The sequence below is a fragment of the Zootoca vivipara genome, chromosome 4, assembly GCF_965207765.1.
Source record: "Zootoca vivipara chromosome 4, rZooViv2.hap1.1, whole genome shotgun sequence".
NCBI lineage: Eukaryota > Metazoa > Chordata > Lepidosauria > Squamata > Lacertidae > Zootoca > Zootoca vivipara.
In genome coordinates, this window is record NC_142587.1 from 30,434,846 (window position 1) to 30,450,389 (window position 15,544).

Genomic DNA, 15,544 nt, shown 5'->3' on the forward strand with positions numbered 1-15,544 from the left:
GATCCCCTACCATCCCATATAAGCTTTTGGAGTTAAAACTGATAGCGAATTATCAGATATTGGATCTTGGGGTTGTGGTGGACAGCTCACTGAAAACTTTGATGCCATGTGAGGAGGTGTATGGAAAAGGTAAATTCTGTGCTTGGGATGTTTGGTATGCAAATACCTGAAGGAGCGCATCTCCATAGAAGTCTGCCCACGTCTTGAAATCTTTATAGGAAGTTTTCTTCATGCTACACAGGTAGGTAAAGCTCATTCTTTGATGACATGAGGTAGAGCCTTCTTTGTGGTAGCACCTCACTCTGTTGTTTTCAGTTGCCTTTTATTTATTTTGGATGGTGCATTCTTTGGTTTATTGCTTGTTACATGATGTGGCTGGTTTATTTTATTTTTCTGTACTGTGCCCTTGTATCGGTTTAGAATGAAGGATGAGTCATTAATATTTTAAATTAATAAGTATTAGAAAAGAAAATGACCAGGATCACAATGCCTTTTTGTAAATTTGTGGTGTGGCAACATATGTACGGTTTTGGTTTCTACACCTCAAAAAATAAAATAAAAAATTGCCGTAAGTGAAACAAAAAACAAACTCAACTAAAAATGATAAATGGGAGCATATTTCTTTCCCATGTAGTGGGCGTGTTACAGAATTCAGGTATTTTGGAAAATATTTGTCCAAGCATTGTTGTCCTATACTAATTTTAATGTGTCCATGGATCCTCTTGTTTGTTAACTTAGTTGTAACTTAGCCTTAGCCCCCAACAAGAAACACAAGGTAATATTAAATGTGCTTAGTGGTTGCTAGACTGCCTTATATGCTCATCACTGGAAACACAAGGAGATAACTACAAAACAGGTATGACTGGGGTAATTGTGGGAGACTCTTGTTAGTCAAACTGATGGCATTTGGAAAATCTTCAAATGCATTTGAATGTGATATTCTGCTTATTGTAAATGTTCTTTATATTACATAATGCTTTTATAGGTAGCTTTAGCTTTTGTGTGTTTTGATTTTGCTATCCAATGACATGTAAAAACAACAATGAATTAATTAAAAGAGAGCAAGGAGTTAGTACAGTGGACCCTGGTGGCGCTGTGGGTTAAACCACTGAGCCTAGGGCTTGCTGATCAGAAGGTCAGCGGTTCGAATCCCTGTGGTGGGGTGAGCTCCCGTTGCTCGGTCCCAGCTCCTGCCAACCTAGCAGTTCGAAAGCACATCAAAATGCAAGTAGATAAATAGGAACCGCTACAGCGGGAAGGTAAACGGCGTTTCCGTGTGCTGCTCTGGTTCGCCAGAAGGGGCTTTGTCATGCTGGCCACATGACCTGGAAACTATACGCCGGCTCCCTCGGCCAATAATGCGAGATGAGCGCGCAACCCCAGAGTCGGTCACGACTGGACCTAATGGTCAGGGGTCCCTTTACCTTTATCTTTAAGGAGTTAGTACAGCCTCCCTACATGGAAAGGTCACAGCATTTTGAACTCCCCCCACCCGAGCAAAAAAATAAAAAAATAAATCATTAAGGGAGAACATGAAATAAGGTCATATCAACTGAGTGGTGGGAATAAGGAGAATCTACCCACTCATCAGACTAGGGTGATCCCACTGAATTTGATTGACAGGAGAGGCAAAAGGAAAGTATTTATCCACAACATAGAATCAATCTATAGAATTGGCTGCCAGAAGTTGTGGTGATAGGCACTGGCCTCTGTGATTTTAAATGGGGGATTAGACACATTCATGGAAAAGAATAGATCTTAGCCACAGGGTGGGGTGGGGTGGGGGAGCAAAATGTTGCATGGATTGCTTGTTGCCTTTATTTATTTTATCCAGAGCATTTACTCCCTGTTCTTCAACCACAAAGGCTTTCAGAGCCACTTACAAACTAATGCAACAACACGGTCCCCGCCTCAGGCTTGTGATCTTAAAAAGATATAGCATGAAAGGAAAAGGGGATGGAGAAGAAAGATGAAAGCAAGCGTACTTAGGCACCAAATTCTAGATATTGCTAAGTTCTTACAGTGTTCAACTTGGATAGGTGTGCAGCTTGAGGTCTTTCTGCAAGCTTGCTTACCGCAGCTGGAATTGTTCTTTACCATCCTTTGCAGGACAGAATACCAGTTCAATAAATGGGATGCTGGACAAGATGAGCTGTTGTTCTTTTGCAGCGGGGCTTTTCTTGTGTTCTTAAGCCTGTGCAGAAGTGGAAGTAGGGAGAGAAATAGGCGTAGCTGTTAAATAAACCAAAGCAAGGATCTGGGGGTGGAGGTTATGATAGGATGCCCCTCACTTATATCTTTAATGTTAACTTCAAAACAGATTTCTTAGTTGGCCGTTCAATGGTATGAGCCCCACACTTGATAAATGCACCCACTTAGCTGTCAAATTTATACATCTTTGTGACTCTTCTCCCTCCCCCCCCCCACACCTTCCCCTTCTAGGAAAATGAAGTAATATAAATACTTGAAGAATGTGACCAATTACTGACTCATCTAGTGAAATGGGACTAAAAACAAAACTTGTCTTAATCATTCACTTCTTGGAACCGTTCACTTCCATGCAATCAAAAGTGATGGCTTTTCCTGGGGAAAAATTCCACTCTTTGCTTTTTAAAGAGTGCTTACTGCCAGAGGCTTTTTGTATGTGAGTGACAGTGTACCTGATGATTCTCAGTTCACATGGACACTGTCAATCTCCTGTGCGATCCCTACTCATCTAAATAGACTAAAAGGATCCATAGAAGAAGCACAGCAACTGCCATCAAAGCAGTTGCTGTAATGTCACACCTGCACACTGGTTCACTTTGTATCTCCTGGATGAGGTGCTTTTCTTTCACTGCTTACATAGGACCGGCTCTACCATTTGGCAATGTGTGGCAGCTGCCTCAGGTGACAGGTGCTTGGGGCAGGAGCAGGGAAAGGGGCTGATGTGCTTGAGGACAGAGCTGTGAGTTTCCCTTGTCCTGTCTTGCATGCCTGCACTGTGGTGCTGAAGTCTAAACCACTGAGCCTCTTCTGCTTGCCGATCAGAAGGTCTGCGGTTTGAATCCGCTTGACAGTGGTGAGCTCCCGTTGCTCTGTCCCAGCTTCTGCCGACCTAGCAGTTTGAAAGCACACCAGTGCAAGTAGATAAATAGGTACTGCTGGGGCAGGAAGGTAAACGGCGTTCCTGTGCACTCTGGCACTCGTCCCAGTATCCTGTTGCACCAGAAGCAGTTTAGTCCTGCTGGTCACATGACCCGGAAAGCTGTCTGTGGACAAACGCCGGCTCCCTCAGCCTGAAAGCGAGGTGAGCGCTGCACCCCATAGTCAACTTTGACTGGACTTAACCGTCCAGGGGTCCTTTACTCTTTACTTTTTACCTTTACACTAGCCTGCTGTCACTGGGTCTGTCAGGTTGTGTTTTGTATTAATATGGGGACCTTTGAACCAAAAATCAGCATATAACTCAACTTTAGCTTATTGTTGTTGCTGTGACAAGGGGTTCTTGGAGTGGAAGATTATTCATACTTACCTGAACATATGACTGGAAGGTAGATTTCGCAGTGTGTGCATATACTTCACAGCCCCCACCCACCAACCCACCCACCCATTTGCTTAGTTTCCCTCTTAGACTGTCTTGTAGATTATTCTTTTCTTTTTTTTAACCAGCCAAAGCTATTTGTAGCTTGTGGAAAATGTAAGCTGTTCTCATTAGTCTCCATGCACCTACTTCTGATGTGGTAAGTTGGAACTTGTTTTCGTCTGGATGCGGGTTATAAATAGAACAAAAAGCTCATTTTCAGAATCTTTACTGACATTAGGGCAGCCGAGAACTGCAAAATGCTTTGTAGATTGGCTGGCAGATTTCAGATCAAGAAATTTAGGAAGCATTTGGGATTGCAGGCCTTTTTTGGATTGAAGCTTTCTGACGGCAGGTTGTTTTCATTTTTTTAACGATCTGCTTTAAAGCCCCCGCTTTGCATGTCATAACTACTACAGGTTTCCAAGATACAGAATAACGATAATTTTTAAAATGTGGGCTGCAGTGTTAATAAGTGATGGAAAAAATCTGTGCTGTTACAGCTTTATTATATAATGAAATTGACCTAGGTCAGCAGCTGCCTCCACCGGAGCTCTGCGTCTTGACTTCCCCCTCTGTTGCCAATTGCATATGTCTCTATTTGCTAGACGAAGCCCCCAGCCCCAACCTTCTGCTTCCCCCAAAACAGCTGCATTGGTTGCCAGAATCCTGTAAGTGACCCTCTGCCATTAGAATGTTTCTGATAATTCTCTTGCTATAGGAACTCAGCTGAAGCTAAAGTGGGGCCTATATGACAGGTTTACTGCAGGAGATTGATTCATGTATGCAGTGGAGGTGGGGGAAATACACCGTATGTCATGGTTCAGGACAGTTTGCAATTTTAGGACAATAAAACCAAATTAACAAGAAAACAGATGCCAAGGTGGATGCAGAGCATAAAAGAAGGGCTTCACCTGCTTATTAAACCCGTCAAGTCAGAATCATCATCATCATGTGTAGGTGTTGGAAGGCCAAGGGAGAGGGATCCTAATGGGCTTCCTTAAGTGCAAGGAGCGCCACAGTTTTAGGATTGCCATCTGTGCCCCAGGTAGCTGTACTATTGCAGCATGGAAAATAAGTTCTGCAGCAGATCTTGGGGAATAGGTAGGAACAGGTGGGTTACTATAGGAACACACACACACACACACAGAGAATCCCTTAGGTATAATAGACCCAAGCCATTTAAGACATTAAAAGTTGATCACCAGGATTTTGGAAATGAATCAGCAGCCACTGCTGCTTTTGTAGAATGGGTGTGCTATGCTCCCACAAAGGAGCACCTACTGCTACCAGTCTCCTTGCTGCGTTATGGACCAACTCACATTCCTAGAGACTCTTCAAAGTGAGTCCTATGTAGAGTGAATTGCGGTAACACAGTGTGGGTGTGACTGAGGCATGTAAGACACCATGGACAGGCCAGAGGCCCCACCTTCAGGTGTGTGCGTGTGTGTTTTGCAACCAAGCCACAAGGAAAACACCTGTTTGTCCAATGTTCTGCAAATGTGATGTCATCCTGTTTATGTTTTGGACCCTGGCTAAGCTTGGCAAGGCAAGGTAAAATTGCCTATCGTTTTTGTGTTGCAAATATTCAGGAAATGTGAATTCTAGAGTGATGGCATTTGCATTGGTTCCATATGTTTTCAGTATATGTTGCTTTAGTCTACAATGAATAAAAATAGAAAACCATTGAGGTTGGTATTATGAATAATTATCAGATTGGTTCTTTTCATTTTAGCACATCTCCCCCCCCTCTTTTTTCAGTCTCCTCTATTTCTGTGTATAATATTACACTGTTAATGGATAGTTGCTGTTAACACAGAGAGCAGAATGTGTAACTTGTTCTCTCTCTCACTGCAAGATTGTATTTCTCTGGCATAATAATAAATATGCATTTGCTGACTTTAGCATATTACAGTTCCTTATTTTATCCTTTTCGGTTTGCGAGATCCGTCATTTGGTTTGTTACAGAATTGATTTCAGGTAGCAAATCGTCATTTTAATTTCTACACAGTTAATTTTCTGGAATATTGAATTTCTTGCCTCTACTTATAGCAATTATTCTGTATTGTGCATTTTATGAATATATTTTCAGGTAGATAATTCTATTTACAGATGTTCAAGGGCAAGTGCTTTTTTAAAAAGCATCTGCAAGTGGACAAGAGTTGGCTGGGTATGGTTGTTTGAAGCTATACAGCAGTATAAAAACACTGGTTGTGAAATTACGAATATGTTTTTCTCCCAGGTTCCACACAAGGATATAGTTTTTGGCTGCAAGCTACCTTTGTTAGCCCCTTAACAACAGATTGTGGTCCTTGATGGATATAGGCATCATCATTCAAAGATGTACACAGTGGTCCCACTGGATGCTGGTAAACATCTGGATGTATGTATTAACTACAAGCAGATGTGTGTGTTCATGCAAGCAGAAATCTCTTGCTGGATCAGGGAGTTAATGTTTGAAAGTCTGACGATTTTGTATTGCCACCAGTTCCCCCAGCAAAGCTTCCCTTCAGTTTTTAACATCTGTTCCAATCTTGAGATAAATTGGTCACATGCGGGTGGTGCTGTGGGTTAAACCACAGAGCCTAGGGTTTGCCGATCAGAAGGTCGGCGGTTCGAATCCCCGTGATGGGGTGAGCTCCCGTTGCTTGGTCCCAGCTCCTGCCAACCTACCGTGTTTCCCCTTTTTTAAGACACCGTCTTATAACTTTTTTCCCTCAAAAAAACACACAGTGGCTTATTTTCAGGGGGTGTCTTTTTTTTAAAAAAAAGTGCTGGTACAAGTGGGACCCACTGGCTCAGGACGCTCAGTGCTCTCTTCTGCACGCTGCTGGACGCGTTGTTGGCGCTGCCAGTTCCGAGCGCCTGCAGGGTGGGGTGGGGGGTGGCAGTGCTTTAAACCCCCAACCCTGTAGAAAGCAATGGAAGTTATGGACTGTAACAATCCTTAAGATGCGCAGGTCTTAAAAAACCCCTGGTATCACCCTTGAAGCACAGCCTTCCAAAGTCAGGGGGGAAGAGGTCTGTTTAGACAAAGGAAAGGATCGGGGGTGATTCTGCGCCCTGGGACCCACAGAACTACTTTAAAAATCCCAACCTGGGGGGGGGGGGTCAAATAGTGAAGCCCTGTAGCAACAGAAGGCACATTCTGAAGCACCCGAGCTGTTCGGTTCCATAAAAAATCCAGGAATTGTAAAATTAACAACAATAATGCGGGGGGCACTCTATCCAAAGAGTTAAGAAGGAATGGGAAAGTGTTGAGTTATATATGGAAAAATATGGAAAGGAAAGTTAGTTAAAGATAAAAAAATAAATAATTATCGCAAGGGGAAAAATAACATCATAAAGGGTAATAATATTTAATATAAAATAGACAACACAACAGAAAAAGCAAGTATATGACTAAATGAGATCGCACAGGAGTGAGGGAAGTGGGGAGAGAGGGAGGGGGGTAAGGAATGGAAGGAGGCAATGGTTGGAGGAGGGTATAGGGGGATGAATTAAAGGAAAATTAAGACTGAGAAGCGCATGGTTTTTGTTTTTTAAAGATGCAAAGGCTTGCAATCAGCCAAAGTATATAGCCCAACTTCCAGGAGACTGCGATCTACTTGCGGATTTATAAACTGGAGGTGATCTACCCCCGTTTTATTGGTGTTCAGGTCAGAGTTGTTTTTAGAGAGAGGAAATATCCAATTTTTGAGGTTAAAGTAAAAGTTCCTGACCTTTTTTTTATAATGAGGAAATGCTGCTAAAACTCTGTTCTTCATTCCACGAAGGGGAGAGGGGGCGGGGCCGGGTGCTCAAAGACAAAAGAAATGGAAAAGGAGATAGCGATCAACTACAGCCTCCTGGGGATCGACCAGCCTCGCATTCATGCAGCCGCCGGGAGAGGCAGGGGCTGCAGCCGAGTGCTGCTTCGCAAACAAACGGGGGAAAGTGCTTAGCACCCAGAGAATCCTGCTGAAAAACACGAAGCAGCAACAGCAATTGCACACACACCATCCCAAGCCAGCACAGTAACCAAGTCCCAAAAGCAAGAAAGGACTCAGCAAACACTGCTGCGGCCGGCGTTGCTGCTGCTGACTCGGGGAGCTCAGTGCTCTCTTCCGCACAGCGCCTATCACTATGGCTTATTTTCGGGGTACGGTTTATATTTCTCAAATGCTTAGAAATGCTGCTATGGCTTATTTTATGACTACGCCTTAAAAAGGGGGAAACACGGTAGTAGTTCAAAAGCACGTCATACTGCAAGTAGATAAATAGGTACCGCTCCGGCGGGAAGGTAAACGGCGTTTCTGTGCGCTGCTCTGGTTTGCCAGAAGCAGTTTAGTCATGCTGGCCACATGACCCGGAAGCTGTATGCCGGCAACCTCGGCCAATAAAGCGAGATGAGCACCACAACCCCAGAGTTGTCCGCGACTGAACCTAATGGTCAGGGGTCCCTTTACCTTTACGTCATATGTTTAAAACACACTTATACCACTTTAAACAGTGGTGCTTCCCTCAAAGATTCTGGGAACTGTAATATGTTAAGGGTGCTGACCTTACAGAGAGCTACAGTTCCCGGCACCCTTCACAACCTACAGTTCCCAGGGTTCTCCATGGCTGTTTAAAATTGGTATAAGAGTGCTTTAAATTTATGGTCTGGACATGACCAGAGCCAGATTATATGAAAGCTGAACAAAAATGTCTATTAAGAGGGTTGCCTATGTTTCAAAGGTCAACTTGGATTGCAGGGAGGAGGGTCAATGTCTCTTCCTTGCAACCATTCCAATTTCTGGAACAGACTTTGCTCCCAATCTAGTGAGACTATGAGAGTGAAACTTCAGTTTCTCCTGTATAAATGAATGACTGCCATTCACTCCTTTGGGAAACAAGAGGTGATGTCTGACACTGGAGGATGCAGAAAGCAAACAGACTTTTTAAAAAATAATTATTTTTTGCTTGTCCTTGCCCCCCAATCTAGTCAGACCTCAGGCCTCTACCTCCAGGCCATTTTCCGATGAGGAATCCTCTGGCTGAGATATGACAAGGAACATCACTAACATTGTTTGCCTGTTGACATCTAAAAACTATATTGGGCAACGGTTCAGAACCAAGCATTGGTTGGTGTTCAGGTGGCTGCCTGGAGTTGGCTTTCTGCCTTGCTTCCACTTGGTAGGGCAGGTTAAGAGAAGCCGAGAATAAACTATAAAAACTTTCCAGTGGTTACTTTTCTCAAAATAACTGAGGCGGAATAGGTTAGTGACCATGTGGGCGTCAAGGAAAAAAGATAAACAAGTCAAAGAATACGTCATTGACTCGTTCTGTCGCTAGCTAGTATTGCCATCTCTTTTTAATATAAATTACATTTGCCAATGTCTTTTCTGCCATAATGCAAAGTAAAGTTAAAATTGCTGCTAATATTGCATTAAAACTGACCTGAAGTAAAAATTAAGTTTCCAACCAGCCAGGGGCATTGATGAAGTAGCCTGACCCTTGATGTTTAGCATCAGATCCTGAATCTCCTATAGATTCCACCTTTTTTAAAACGTGAAGGCTCTTCTGCCTTCTGTTTTACTCAGCTTTTGGAGCAGTTGCATGCACTGCTAAGTGGAGTGCTGGTCACTCCCCAACCACCTGTATCTCCACAGTTAGGACCAGCAGGACATAGCTGAGTTTTCCAGCGCATGGTTGGAGAAGCAGCAACTCTAATTTTGTGCTTTGCCAACTCCTTGTAGCAGCCATGTTGTGTTGTGTTATGCCATGCCCCAGTGGCACACATGTTGTGACTTGCATCCCTTCACTCTCTTGGGTGGAATCTAGACACATATAAAAATATATTGAATTTACCATAGTTCCCCATCGCCATCTAGTGTCACATTTTATGATGCACTGTACAACACACTTAAAACATTTTATTTGCAGGTGTATAGCTAAGTCCTGAGACTTCAGAATGTGCCCACTGGTCAAAAACAGCTGGCAACTCCTTCTGTACATATGTTTGTTTGGAAGCAAGTGTTCGGAGGGTTACAAACGTAGGCTTTTATCTTTCAGTTACCCATAACTTGTCAGATAGTGCAAATAAATTGTCGTACTTTTCCATGTATAAGACTAGGGTTGTTTTTTTTTACTCTAATGTTAAAAAACGGGGGTTGTCTTATGCATGGATAGTGCATGGGGGGACTTTCTTAAATCTGAGTTTCCACAAATATTGTCTTATACACGAGGGCGAGTGTTATACATAGAAAAATACGGTACTTCTGGTGGGGTATCCTATCTTTATTTAGTAGGAAATAACTGTGTATCCCTTGCTACATGTAACTGATGGAAAATGTTGCATTGCCAAGAAGGGATAATGTACCATACTTCCCAGTTTGAAAACAACACAGCTCTTCTGCTGCTTTGGTTTCAGTCGCCAGTAGAATACTTCTTGGCAAAACTACCCCTTTCATTCATACTTAAGTCTTTAGCGAGGGAGATTGTGCTGCTGGATATGGAGAAGATTCTGCACAAGCGGCGTCCTAATGCTGTCCACACATTAATTGTTCAAGGTGTTGTCTTGCTTGACACTTAAAAAACAAAACAAAGCCAACCATGGGGATTTTCATGATGGCCTAGTTTTGCTTTTGGGCAAACTCCCTTAATCTGTCTACTTCTGAGCATTAGAGAGAGGGTGTGCCGTGCAGCCTTTGAATTAAGAAATATATCTTTTTAAAGAGTCAATTTATGAGATGGGGGGAAGCTTGTTTGTCATAACACTTTCGCCGTGTGTGTGTGTGAGAGAGAGAGCAAGAGAGAGGGAGATTCTTGGATTGGAACGGCTCACTGTGAGAGCACTCGGTCTTTAATGAAGAAATGAAATAATAATGGCTTATATCCGGAGAACTCTGTTTTACGTGCGCAACTGGAATTCCCCTCCCCCCACCGTTTCCACTACAGCTCCTCTTTCCTTCCCTCCAAAGACACTCTTGAGAGGGTACCCTTCAGGACAGTGTGGGATGCTCCATGGCTGAAGTGATGGGCTAGGCTGGGAGAGGAAGAGACCTCTCCCCTGGGTACAGCGTCTTCTGCTCATGCAAGGGACATGGGATCCAAGACAGTATAGCTCCTGTTTTATACAGCGCTTCAAAAAAAGTAAGAGCTTAGAACATAGGAAGCTGCCTTAATACTGGGTCCCACCATCAGTTTATCATCAGACTCAGTATTATCTACCCTGACTCCAAAGTTCCAGGTAGGGGACATTCCCAGCCCTACATAGAGATGCTGGGGGTGGAAAATAGAAACCCTCTCCATGCAAAGCAGATGCTCTGTAGGCTCACCGTTGAAAGAATAATGGAAGAAGAGGAGTATATTTCAAAGGGGTAGAGGATAAAGGGACCGTCATGGAGGAAAAGGTTGGGGGGGGGGAGAGAGAGCAAGGTCTTCTGTTGCTATTTAAATCTATAAAGACAGGTGAGGATGCCCATAAGCTGGGAGGCAGGCCAGGCCATAGGAATGGAGTGGAAAGTGTGAAAGGATGGAGCCAGAAGAGAGAGAAAATCTTCCTAAAGGCAACCTTTAATCAATTGCAGTCAATTTGCATTTTGCCCATAGAACGCCCTTCCTGTGAGTGAGGAGTATTGCTTCAGTATCTTTGCTGTGTGCATCAGTCCAAATGCACGCACCATTTCCAGGCTATGCGGCGCTGGCAATGCAAAATATATTACATTAATATGTGAAACTCCTTTCGAAAGTGGAACCATTTTTTCTTGCTGTTCCCTACTCCCACCCACATGCAATTGGAGTTCTGTTTCTTACCCTATTCTGTGTATCACTGTGAGTCTGCCTTTTCTAATTTCCTTCCTCTTTATAACTGTTACTCATTATCTTTTCCTCTAAATCTCCACCTCTTCTGTCCCCTGGTGACGATTACTTGTCAGCTTTTATTCCCGTAAATATATAAATAAAGATAGTTATATCTTTATTTGACACCGGTGATAGGATATCATTCACTGGTGCACCTGAGGGGCAGCAGGGTAGCTTAGGAGGCAAGCGCAAGGTAAGTTGTGTGGACCACACAGCAATATCCTTTCATTGACGATAATGGCTGGTCCTCAAGAGGAACGGCCACAGGACTGACATGACCCGCTGTTATCTACTGCCTGAGACAGTTGCCTCATTTTGCCCAATGGTTGCATTGTCCTTGGTGGTCTGTAGGGATTGTGAGGTAGTGTGGAAATGATGTTTTGTAATACAAAAGTAAGGGTGTGGTATTTAGGTCATTGCTTCTAGAAAGGTTGCTCCAGAATGCCATAGAACCATGTGGTCATATCTACAAAGTTCAGGTGCACCTTTATAAGCAGATGCTCTGTTGGTTTTAAACTAGGTTAGTGAGCAAGTAGTTCTGAATTTCCTTTTGGTTTCAAGAATGCATTGGTTTCCTTTTTAATCTTAACCACTATTGCTTCTTGATGTAATTCCCCCCCCCAGTGTGCCTCCTCCTTGGGGCACCTTCCTTCGAACTTCCTGAAAATCGAACTGGTTTCTAAAAACTGCCTTCTAAAATAATGTTTGTGTGGTTGGTAGTCTAAAGGTGGCATTCAGATACACGTCTCCTATATTTTCCCCTTTGTGGTTTCCAAACGAAATTATGTATAGTCTGTTATGGGTGGAAAGTAGCAGGTTAGTTTCCTGCTGGGCCGCGAACAAAAATAGTGTTCTTGAGTCCGTGGCTGGGGGAAAAAAAACTAATATTGAAAAGCTTGACCTTTCTGAATTACCCATTGCACATGGGGTGTGACGTGTGTGAGTGTTGAGGAGTTTTATATTGCAAGGGCTGCTGTAGGCATAAAGAGCACTTCTGCATGCTAAGTGCACAGTCACTCAGTGTGTCTTTCTTTCCATGGGATCCCTGTCAGTGACAGCTGGAGCACCAGCGTCAAGAAAGAATGAAAAGAGCAGGTTTTGTCTCCCAAGTGCAGAGCTTTACTCTTCTCTGTCTTGGAGTGAATGACAGCCCTTCATTCACAGTGGCTGGCTAAGGAGTATCATTGAAACAGTTCCCTTTTTTCAGAGTGATCTTGCTGTTGAGAAATGGGTGGATGCCTCCTGAGTATGGCAACGGAGAAGAGAATATGTATAGATCACATGGAGCAAAACTTTCTGCCCCATACAAAAGGCTTGCTACAGTATTTTATTTTTTTGCCAACTGTCCCATATCTTACCACATGCTTTATCTTACCATCCATCAGGGTGCTGGCTCTGCCTGTCATTGGCTCTGGCTCCAGTGACTGCTGGTCTCCCTGCTTTCTGCCCCACTGGTTCTGATGGGTACCAGCCTCCACTGTGATTTTCTTTCGAAATTGTGTAAGGAGATGGGTGGGTGGTATCACTCAGGGATAGGTGTCCGGGGCTCAGCTTGGTTAGGCACCTGCCAGGGTCTGATGTCAAGAGCTCCCTTGATCTACTCCTGCTCCTCTGCAGTGACACCTGCTTGCTTACCTGCCCTTTTACAGCAGTAGCCCCCCTCTGTTTTCTGGCCAGTTCTCCTTCTGGTAGGTGGGCAAATGGTAGCAGCAGTGAGGAGCAGCTTTAGTTGGCAACCGTGGCAATGAGGAGAGAGAGTTCCCCCGGGGGACTAGACTTTACACTGTGTGTGTCTTGTCCAAGATTCTTTCCCCCATAAAGCACTACAAGCATCCTGGAGCCAGTAGTGGTTCTGCTTTAGACTGCAGGTGGTGTGTGTGTGTGTGTGTGTGTGTGTGTGTGTGTGTGTGTGTTTTACTCCTTTACTATTCCCATATGAAGTTCCTGCAAGTAGAAACTTATAAAACTTGGGAGTGGTATTCTGCCCATAGCCTAATAATTCATCTGTGGTGCTACGTGCTACTTGCAGGAAGTCTTTTGGTTTTTACATGGAAAGCATTCAAAAGATGTGATTCCCCGCCTGCAAATTGAAATGGGTGCAATCCATTCTACCACTGGAGCACTTTCCAATCTCATTCTGTGGTGTGTCTAGATCCGGCCTAATGCACCCATCTAATGATAATGGCAAGAAACCTGGGAGACGTTTGATGACATACTGATAGTGGATTGCTGTGGAAGCAGTCCTGCTCTAAGCGACGGTGCTTTTATTAAGGTTGGGTAACCTAGTAATTGCCTAGCCAATGTAACCTAGTTTTAAAGCTATTCCTACACAATTTGTTACAAGGCTTTTGAAGACACAAGTGAAATGGACGGCCATCTAGAAATGATAAATGCTATACAAATATGTGGTTTGTGTGTTTCCTGAATGTTGTATGGAATCCTGATCAGCCTTTAGAACCAGAGAAGGAAGAGTAAAGGACAGCTTAAAATCAGGGGATTAATTCATCTTCATTTTGAAGAAAGTGTTAAGATTTTAGGGAAGGAGAAGAGGAGGTGCTTTTTTAAAAAATATCCTGGAATATAGTGAACTAAGGGAGGTATAACATACCTTTTGTTAAAGTGGTGCATTTTTTCCTTTTGAAACACTAGAATTTAGGGCATTTGGTGAAACTGTCTGGCCAAGGGTTTGGGGCCATCAACAAAAATAAAACAACCGTGAAATGAATTGTTAACTTACAGAATTAATTACAACATGGTGCGCTAGTGCAGTGATGCTTGCTTAGGTGGCTTACATAAGATTTAATGAAGTCATGAAGAACAGACCTGCCCATCAGCTGCTAGCTATGAAAGCTAGAGAAAACAACCTCCATGTTTAATGTCAACAGCATGTCCTGGATATTCTTGGAAACAGGAGCTATGGTGGTTTGTTTTGTCAAAACTTTCTATCCCTCTTTGCCACACTAAGCCACTTGTCTCTATCCTGCCCTGATTATGAGTTTCCCAAGGACATCTGAACTAGATGGAATTTGGGCATGGTCTCCTAAATGTAGTCACACAGCTTTTTAAAAACTGGTTTTAAATACTTCAGCCGAGGGTTTTTTCCAGCATGACAATTCCTGCATTGATTTTGTGTTGGAAACTTGTTCTATGGTTTAATCTCAATGCTGCACGTTTAAGCCTGGTGGTAGCTCCTCTGTGTCAAAAATCTGCATCCTTATGCATAGTTGCATTTACTGAAGGCCGAATGAAATCATAGGATTTAAACCCAGGGAACCAATTCATATGGTATCTGATAATGCCATTGCGTGGAACTGGGTTTCGCTTGCCAGCTTTTCTTCTTTTGACCTGGCCTAGTTTGTGTGGCGGTGTGGTTTTCGTGTGTGCGTGTGTGTATAATCTCCCAAATGATCTGAAGTCAATTTTGACTGTCAAACTTTTTTAATATTCTTAATCGGTTTTTTTGTTTTGTTTTTTTGCCTGACATCATTTTAGGCAAGATGTAAAGCACTCCTGGGTTCTTCAGAACGGGGACATGCACATAGTCCTGTTGAAGTAATTGGGACTGACATCCAGATAGATGTTTCTATGGCTGGAATTCTCAGCTGTAAGTAGCTGTGTGTGTGTGTGTGTGTGTGTGTGTGTGTGTGTGTGTAGGGAAATTCTGACCCAATCAAAATTATGATAAGTCATAACTTCCTGATTGTCTGCAAAAGAAAAGCTAAAGAAAAACTCTTTTATTTGCAAACACGCTTGTATTATTTTCACCAGTTATGCCTTGGTAATTTGACAGTTTACACTGGTTATTTAATTTCTGTAAAACTTCATATATATATATATCAGTTCATTTTCCTTATGACACACCCTCACTCTCAGCTTCCAGGTTTCTTGCCAGGCAGGGTCCAAACAAACTCTCAGCTCACTCACAAAAGTCTCACAACAAGAAGAGATCCTGGAAACAGCAGACATTGTGCTTAGTCTCTCACTCTAGACTTGCTTTTTATGGGCAGGCCCAAGGTGGATGGTACTTCCTCAGGCTGCCCACAACAATGTCCCATTTGGCTGCTCTCTCCACACCCAGTTCCCAGTACAGCAGGCTTGTTGAGTTTCCCAGGAGGTCCAGAGGATGGGAAGAGGGGGCCTCTCCACTCACAGCTC

The 15,544-nt window shown here is 43.3% G+C and overlaps 1 protein-coding gene across 9 annotated transcripts in view; it reads left to right on the forward strand.

Moving 5' to 3' along the window:
• Nucleotides 1-15,544, forward strand: part of INPP4A (inositol polyphosphate-4-phosphatase type I A) — a 106,211-nt gene that overhangs the window by 7,468 nt on the left and 83,199 nt on the right. For 3 of the 9 annotated variants that reach the window (XM_035114601.3, XM_088668639.1, XM_088668642.1), the window contains exon 2: nt 14,882-14,993. The exons of the other annotated variants lie outside the window; for them this stretch is intronic. The gene's annotated coding sequence lies outside the window, so the exon portion shown is untranslated. The remainder of the gene's footprint in view (nt 1-14,881; nt 14,994-15,544) is intronic. 9 annotated transcript variants of the gene reach the window in all.